At 48.0% G+C, this 8,493-nt stretch overlaps 1 long non-coding RNA gene across 1 annotated transcript; it reads left to right on the forward strand.

Annotated features, from left to right (window-relative positions):
• The first annotated feature begins 4,477 nt into the window (after window positions 1-4,477).
• On the forward strand, window positions 4,478-6,739 carry LOC311532513. Its single transcript, XR_014714400.1, has 2 exons — window positions 4,478-4,538; window positions 5,564-6,739. It is a non-coding gene; the product is annotated as an uncharacterized lncRNA (long non-coding RNA).
• The last annotated feature ends 1,754 nt before the right edge of the window (window positions 6,740-8,493 follow it).

The raw sequence follows: 8,493 nt of genomic DNA on the forward strand, positions 1-8,493 counted from the left end.
CCGTTTCCCCCCATGGCAAACAGGTAGAATTGTAACATGCAGGGTGGATTGTCTGAAGCTTCCTCTGATCTAAGCATTTCAAAGCACTTCACAAAACACACCTCATGTTTTATATGGCCAAAGAGGTGTATTATTAGAATCATAGTAACATTTTACTAGGCTTAGATGTTCCAATATTGAAGATTGGCTTCACTTTAAAAATGCATGTCAAGGTCTCAGATGTCAGTCCAGTGCTCAGTTCATGAGTCCTAGCCTCTGAAATTGGGGCTCTTTGATTTTCATTCAATGAACCTTTGCATTTCCCTTTTGTACATATTTTCAAGTTGACGGGTAGATGCTGATCCAGTGTAAAGGAGGACAGTTCCATCAACTTGAGATTGAAGGAAGGCACTTTAGCCAACCTGGGTTAGAGAAAACCTTTCTGAACCTCTACCCACAGCTGCTGCTATTGAATATACAGAGTAATCAATGGGAACCATCAGCCACTGCAGCTCCATCCAATGAGTATGCAAGAGAACTGGGTCTTGTGAGAGACTTCAGCTAATTAAGAAAAGAAAAAAGCACAAGACAGACAGAGTTAAAGAGAACTTCTTTTATGGCCATATTGCTGTGGGATTAATTGCAAGTCTGACCAACCTAGGGCATTCTGCAAGACCCTTCTCCAACAAAAAGAAAAGGAGTACTTGTGGCACCTTAGAGACTAACCAATTTATTTGAGCATAAGCTTTCGTGAGCTACAGCTCACTTCATCGGATGCATTCTGTGGAAAGTGTAGAAGATCTTTTTATACACACAAAGCATGAAAAAATACCTCCCCCCACCCCACTCTCCAGCTGGTCATAGCTTATCTAAAGTGATCACTCTCCTTAAAATGTGTATGATAATCAAGTTGGGCCATTTCCAGCACAAATCCAGGTTTTCTCCCCCCCTCCCCCACAGATATGATCATCTTTTTATATGTTTGTATCGCCTTTGTATTATGAGTTATAGATACGTATGTATGTCTCTGTTTCAAACTTGTGCTAATTTTCTGGGTGACACTCCCAGACAGTTTGGCATCAGCACTGCCTAGCCTGCTGGATGGCCATGTGCTCGGCAGCTTGTATTTGAATCAAAGGAAGCACAGGCCGCATAGCAAAAGACTATAATAGGCAGCTGCATCTTCTCCATTTTGTCCTTAATCCATGCAGCCTCCTCAGGGGCAGTGCCTCCGGGTCCATGTGGGGCCAGTGTGCACGGCACCGGAGGCAGCTCTTGTCAGTGGAGGTGGCTGCGACCTTTGGTCATTGGGTCTTCTCCTGGTCATCTGCACTGCTGGCCCCTGGCTGCGGAACGGGGAGCCGGGGACTCTGTAGGTGATCAGTTGGTTCCTGGGGCGGGCTCTCGCTGAAGAGCTGGAGGAGGAAGGGACAGAGAGACAGTTTTGTCAGAGCAGCCATCAGGAAGAGTGCTGGTGCAAGGGCTGGAGGAACCAAGTAGGGGCCGAGCTTTTCTTGACGTGCTGCTCACAAACTGGGAAGAATTAGTGGGGGAAGCAAAAGTGGATGGGAACCCGGGAGGCAGTGACCATGAGACGGTCGAGTTCAGGATCCTGAAACAAGGAAGAAAGGAGAGCAGCAGAATACGGACCCTGGACTTCAGAAAACCAGACTTTGACTCCCTCAGGGAACTGATGGGCAGGATCCCATGGGAGAATAACATGAGGGGGAAAGGAGTCCAGGAGAGCTGGCTGTATTTTCAAGAATCCTTACTGAGGTTACAGGGACAAAGTGTTGGTCCTGCTTTGAGCAGGGGGTTGGACGAGATGACTTCCTGAGGTCTCTTCCAACCCTAATCTTCTATAATTCAATGACTCTATGATTCTGGAGAGGCCAGGCCCCTCCCACCAAAGTGTGGAGACAGAAGAAGGTACCTGGCTGGGGTGATTGTGAAATGGGATCGTGCTGTGCTTCAGTGTGTGCCAATGCCCTGGTCACGGTGGCGAGATGGGCACAGAGAAGGGTGTGAGGAACAGACTGGCTGGATCACAGCCCTGAATGCGACAAGCACAGGTCACAATGGACATGCGTCTTTGCCAGTGGATACCCCACCAGCAGCCCCAATGCAGCTCTGCACCCACTGGTCTCTTCACCTGGACAGTCAATGGCCTGTATTTTTAGCTGACTTGGCACAAGTGAAAATTGTCCCGAGCCCAAAATTAGAGGCCTTTGAAAAGAGAAGCCCGGGTGTGGCCAGCATCCTGGGCCAGGCCGTGCTGCAGGTGTCGGCTCCCTGGCGTGTGAGTGTACCTTGCTGGCCAGGTAATGGAGCGTGATCCCAGTGAGTCGCAGGGAGGCTCCTTACCCTGTTCTCTGGAACAAGGATTGAATCAGGCTGGGGCAGGAAGAAGGAAGGACAGGGCCCAGTCACAGGACCACACAGCTAAAGGAGGGAGCTGGGTGTGTTTTACCCCTGCTGAGTGCTGACCAAAACATTCCCTGTGCCAGGCTTTGCCCTCGGGCACCCTCTAGCAGCCCCTCACCCCTGAGCTCAACCCTGGCTCCTCCCTCATCCTCCTTGGCCCCCTTCTGTCCCTGCCTCCAGAAGTGTGATCCCCACGCCCCCATGCAGTCAGTTACCACCCCCAGCTCAGACCCTGCCCATCCCCCCCAATTTGTCCCCATTAACCATTTTAATTGCCAGCCAGCACTGCAGCGTCAGCAGGTGTTACTGAGCAATGAGCACTCTCACTAGGAGCCAAGCAGCGCTCAGCACCCGGCCTGCCAGGCGCCCCGTTAGCATCCTAGTGCCAGGGAGCCTGCAAATGCCTGGGGCCCTGGGCCTGTGATCCTGTGGGCACAGGGGGCTTGGAGCCCCCTGGCTCCATCCGGAGGCTGTTGGGTCTGATGTGGTGGCGGGGGACAATACACTTGCCCCATGTCTGCACCCCAGTAGCTCTACGCCCTCGGCGGCTGACCCATTCGCCCCTCCCTACTTACCGCCCTGCCTGTGGTAGGGTTGTATTTCTGTTCCTGCAACCGATCCCGGGTGACCTTCTTCTCAACGTGTCTCTGTTTCTAGGCCGATCAAACAGAGAGAGTCAGGGTGTGAAGGCTGGAAGTTCTTCAGCGACCTCAGGACTCCAGAGTTCAAAGCCCCTCACAAACACTCGCTGGTGTTTCACACACGCAAAGGGTTCTAGTCTTAGAATATTAATAAATGGTTGTTGGGATTAGACACCTCTGCACTGAGTAACACAGTCACTTTAAACAAAATGGAGGCCAAGCTCTCATGGCGTTCTGTTCAGGGCCTCATCATCAAAGGAAGACTCCTCCGCCTCATTCCCCGGCTATGGAACCCACCCATGCAGAAATCTGTTACACTTTACAAAGCATGCTGGTTCTGGCAGGAATGTTTTGTGCAGCATGCCCTATGGCTGGTCAAAGTTAATGTCAAATCCCATCCCACAACCATCTCCTCCTTCCTCAAGAATGTGTGATTTTCCTCTCTCCTCTGCTCATTGCTGGGCTCCGTCAGCTGTGCTTTCTCACAAGACGTCCTTTTCTTGGCTGCTCCTGGATGGAGAGATCCTGAGATAAAAGAGCACTGCTTCCTTCCTCTTTCCGCCATCCCTCCCCTTGACCCATCAGCCAACCAGATCTAGGCAGCCCTTTGAGAGGGCATTGGTGACCCACGTACAGGTCCAATGTTAGGTGAAGCTTGACTCACCAGAGGGTAAGATTCACCCCTGGGCAGACGGCCATCACAAAGGCCCATGTTTGAACGTTTAATATTGGTTTACAGTTGTTCATTGGCATCGTACAATCCCCCAGCCAAAGGGTGAATTTCAGACGTAAGGTCCTGACAAAAAACATTGCTGGAGGCAATGGAAAGTTTCCCATGAATTTCGAAGGGAATTGGGTCTGACCCATTGGGAATGCGGGTGGTGAGAATGCAGAAAAATGGCTCCCTCCTTTCTGACAGGGTGAGAATGAACTGCCCGATGTCCCTAACCACGACCAGCATGGATTGAAAGGAACAAACTGGATTCCTTTCTTGATACCCACTTGTGCTACTTGTGGCAACTTAGAGATGACATCTTAGAGACAAATTAGTCTCTAAGGTGCCACAAGGACTATTCGTTGTTTTGCTGATGCAGACTAACATGGCTACCCCTCTGAAATCTGCCACTTCTGATACAGATGCCACACAGAGTCACCCGGACATTCTTTCTCGTTGTAGCATCTCTGAAGTAAATGGAATGGCACGAGGAACACAGTTGACCCGTACCATTTGAAGATGAAAGAAAGATGAAGAGTGCAATGTGCATGTCACGCCCTCTCAGGCTCAGAATAACCTAATAATCAAATTCCCAGAGGCAAACAGCTGCATCCAAGGAGGATTTTGCAAGGCAATCAAGTTTGTTTGGTAACTAATTAGAACCGCCTCCACAAATGGCATCGCCGATCCTCCAGGCAGTCCTAGGATCTGTATAAAAGCGCTCACCACTCAGGGATTTTCTAAAATCTTCTGCGGACTTCATCTCCTCAGTGAACTGGGTAAGTCCAATTCAACTCAATGGATTTGAACTCTAGAGATGTAACTTTAGAAAGTCATTTAGCCATTTTTCACTTTGGTGGATTAGGAAGCGACTTTCCCAGGTTAGTCCAGAAAGGACCAATTCAGTGGTCTTTTACTTTCTTCTCAAGCAGCTGTTACTCCTCTCTCTTGGAGACAGGAGAATGGATTAAGCTTACAAGTGGTGAGATCCAGTGTAGCAATTCTTGAGTTCTTCTCAGGAGAAATTCCCATTCAAGGTACTTCTCCTCAGATGATGTAATTCAGTGTCGCTCCATGAAAGTCAGTGGACCTGAAGCCCAGCTGAGGAGCTTGTCCTGAGTGATTTGTTTGGAGAAAAGTAAAGTTTTCTTTTTATTCATCAGCAAGTATTGTTGACTCACAAGCTTTGGGAAATCAGAGATCTACACTGTGATACCAGGTTTCAGAGTAGCAGCCGTGTTAGTCTGTATTCGCAAAAAGGAACGGAGTACTTGTGGCACCTTAGAGACTAACCAATTGATTTGAGCATAAGCTTTCGTGAGCTACATCCGATGAAGTGAGTTGTAGCTTACGAAAGCTTATGCTCAAATCAATTTGTCAGTCTCTAAGGTAGCACAAGTACTCCTTTTCTTTTTACTGTGGTACCAGAATTCAGTGGTTTGCATGCAGAAGTTAAATCCTCAAACGACAGGAAGCGATTATCGTGATCCCAGCCCTGTTCTCTTTGAGTAATGTCTAAAATGGACACAGAATTCCAGGGGCCCACCATAGAAATCGTGAGCCTTCTTCTAGTCAGTGTTTTTCAGACAACGCCATTGAGAGGGGTTGAAGGGGCCAATTGGGAGGGAAGTTTCATGAGAGTGAACAAGAGGTGTAGAAAGAGGATATAGGAAGAAATACATGGCCATGAAGACAAGGACTTAGTCCACTCTTCCTTTCTCTCATGGGCCACAAGAGCTTCAAAGCCTTTCTTCCACCAGCCCTTGTACCTTCTCTTTACTCTAGTCCCTGCTGTTTCTTTCAGGTTTACTTCCATCCCTGAAAGATGAGTTTCTCCAGCCTGTGCAATCCAGAATGCGGGGTGGCCCGGCCTAGTCCAGTCACTGGCAGCTACAACGTGCCATGCGTTCGGCAGTGCCCTGACTCCGAAGTGCTGATCAGACCCTCACCGGTTGTCGTGACCCTCCCGGGACCAATTCTCAGCACTTTCCCTCAGCACACTGGAGTGGGAGCCATAGGAGCACCTGTGGTCGGAGCCGGTTTCGGGGGCTCATTCAGTTCGGGGGGATTGTACGGCTCTGGAGGCCATTATGGAGGATTGTCTGGTTTAGGGGGATATGGTGGTTATGGGGGATTCGGCGGTTCCCTGGGTGGTTATGGTTATGGGGGAATATGTGGTTCCGGGATATCTCGCCATAGGTACCTCAGTGGAAGCTGTGGGCCATGCTAAATCCAGCAGATGGATTGGATGAAGGAAGAACCAGGAATTGAACAGCAAGAAACAGATTCACCCCTGACCTTTTGGGCATGGCTTTCAGAGTGCTGTGCAAACTTGGCTCCAGTTGAGCTCAGTGGGAGCTGTGTGTGCTCAGCACCATGGTCTGATAGCCCTGCTGCATTTCTAATGTTACGCTTTATGACTCTTTCTGCCAAGGCTTTGCCAGACAAGTGCTGATTCTCGCTTTCACCTGTGGACTCATTCTGAGTAACACACAGGCTGTTTACACTAATTCCGCAGTTTAAGGAAAATAGGGCCCTTAAAACAGGCATCAGTTATATTTATTATCATTTTAGGTCCCTTGAGCAAGGGAAAAAGAGACCTTGCTGTGAAGGAGAATTAGACCCTGTCTGTTCTATCCTTTCCATCAGTGCGTATCTTTAGCCTCTCACTTTGACCTTCTCTGAGGCAGACGTTTAATTGAGAAGTTGAACAGTCCTCTCCTTCTGTATTGCATTGTCTCACTTCCCACCGACTGAGGGAATAAAAGTAACTGAAATTGGTTGCAAAGGGGACTTGTTTGTCCACCTCTGCAGCTTCAAGAACAAAAAAGCACATCTTGTGTGAAGAACGTCCCATTGAGGTGGGTGATCGGTTGCAGCCTTATTGAAAAACTGAAATTACGTTCTTTCTGCTCTTGTATTTTTCCTGTACCCGTGTATTGCAAATGTCACTCGCATTAAAAATGCTGATGCATCATAATATCCGTCTTCTGGTTCTCCTTGTTCCTCCCTTCTTCTTTAAACATTGCCCTAGACACAATTCATCCCTGAAGAGCCAGCAGCATCAGGCCCTTCTCCAGAGGTGACTTTTTGAAGCCCTGGAGCGATAGGAGAATTCAGCCTTTGAAGTAGTTTACAGCATTCTGTTGGGTTTCCGTACTGGGGTGGAGTTCCCCCTTGCCTTACCTTTTTTAACAGAGTTATGTTAATGCAACCTCGTGAGAGGTGTAAATTCAACCAGCTCTCCTCCTTGACTTGACCAACTTTACACTCACTTTGCAATGCTGGAGATGAGCTGACAAGATTTAGGGCAATGGGGCAAAAATCGTTCAGCTTCACATTGAGATTTTGGATTTCATTGCACCAAGAAAACTCAGTTCAAGTCATCTTCTTCTGACTCTCTGCCCACATGTGTTCATCTACTGGCCAACAGAAACCCCCACTCTTTGGTGAAATGACAGGACCAAAAGTTGATTTCACAAGGATTTTGCAAACACAACTGACTGCCTCACTTCTGCCCTCCTCAGTTCTGCCCTTAGAGAAAAACGAAACTACACCAAAGTCATCTACAGGAGTCATGAAAGACAATGGAGGAAATAATTAAGGAATCAAATTTCCAGACACCTAGAAGATAAGAAGCTGATAAGTAACGGCATGGATATATGAAAAACAAGATCTGTGAAAACAACCTAATCAATTTCTTTTAAGGATTGAAAAGCCTTGTGGATAGTGGGCAAGCAGTAGAAGTGGTCTATCTTAATTTTTCGTAAGGCTTTTGATACCCTCTTGCCTGACCTTCTCATAAACAAACTAGGAAAATACATCTTAGATGGGGCTCGGATAAAGTGGGTCCATAACTGGTTGAAGACCATTCCCAGAGAGTATTTAGTAGGGGTCCACACTCCAACTGGAAGGGCACATCAAGTTGCGTCCCACGGGGATCAGTTCTGGGTCCCATTCTGTTCAATATCTTCATCAATGATTTAGATCGTAGCACGGAGAGTACACTTATAATGTTTGCAGATGATACCTAGCTGGGAGGAGTCTCAAGGCTGTGGAGGATAGCAATAGGCCCACCTCAACCCCCGAGGCTTCGGAGGACGTCCCTGGAGCATGCAACCCTGCTCCACTGGACACTCGCATATTTCGCTGCTCAAGAAGGAACAGCCCAGCCCACCTTAGCAGCTCCACCTGACATCAGGGCACCACTTCACACACAGCCCTTAGGCATGTTTAGAGTGAAAACAAGCAGAGTTAATTTAACAAAGAGAGTCAAATAGGAGCAATTAGGAATACTGGAAACCAATGGTTACATATCAGATAAAAGAAGTACTCACATTGTAAAACCTGGACGTATGTAACTCACACTCACCCAGAGTCCCTGCAGTGTTCTGCAGCCAGAACTCTCCTACAGACCGCCCAATTTCCTCAGCATGGCCCTCCCCAGAGCCTCCAATCAAATCCAAGGCTCCCCTAGCCTGCTTCCCATACAGGAGATCAAAGGGAGCAAAAGCCAGTAGATTCTTGGGGAATACTTCTGTCCGCACTGAGCAAATAATGAAGAAAAACATCCCAATCAGTCTCATGCCAGGGGACATATGTTCTTATCATAGCTTTTAAAAGTTCCATTAAATCTTTCTGCAAACCCATTTGTTTCTGGGTTATAGGGAGCAGCATTTATATGCTTTGCTCCACATCATTCCCGTGGCTTTTGAAAGACTACAGACATGGAAT

The sequence above is a fragment of the Lepidochelys olivacea genome (genome assembly GCF_965140295.1).
Source record: "Lepidochelys olivacea isolate rLepOli2 genome assembly, chromosome: 1".
NCBI lineage: Eukaryota > Metazoa > Chordata > Testudines > Cheloniidae > Lepidochelys > Lepidochelys olivacea.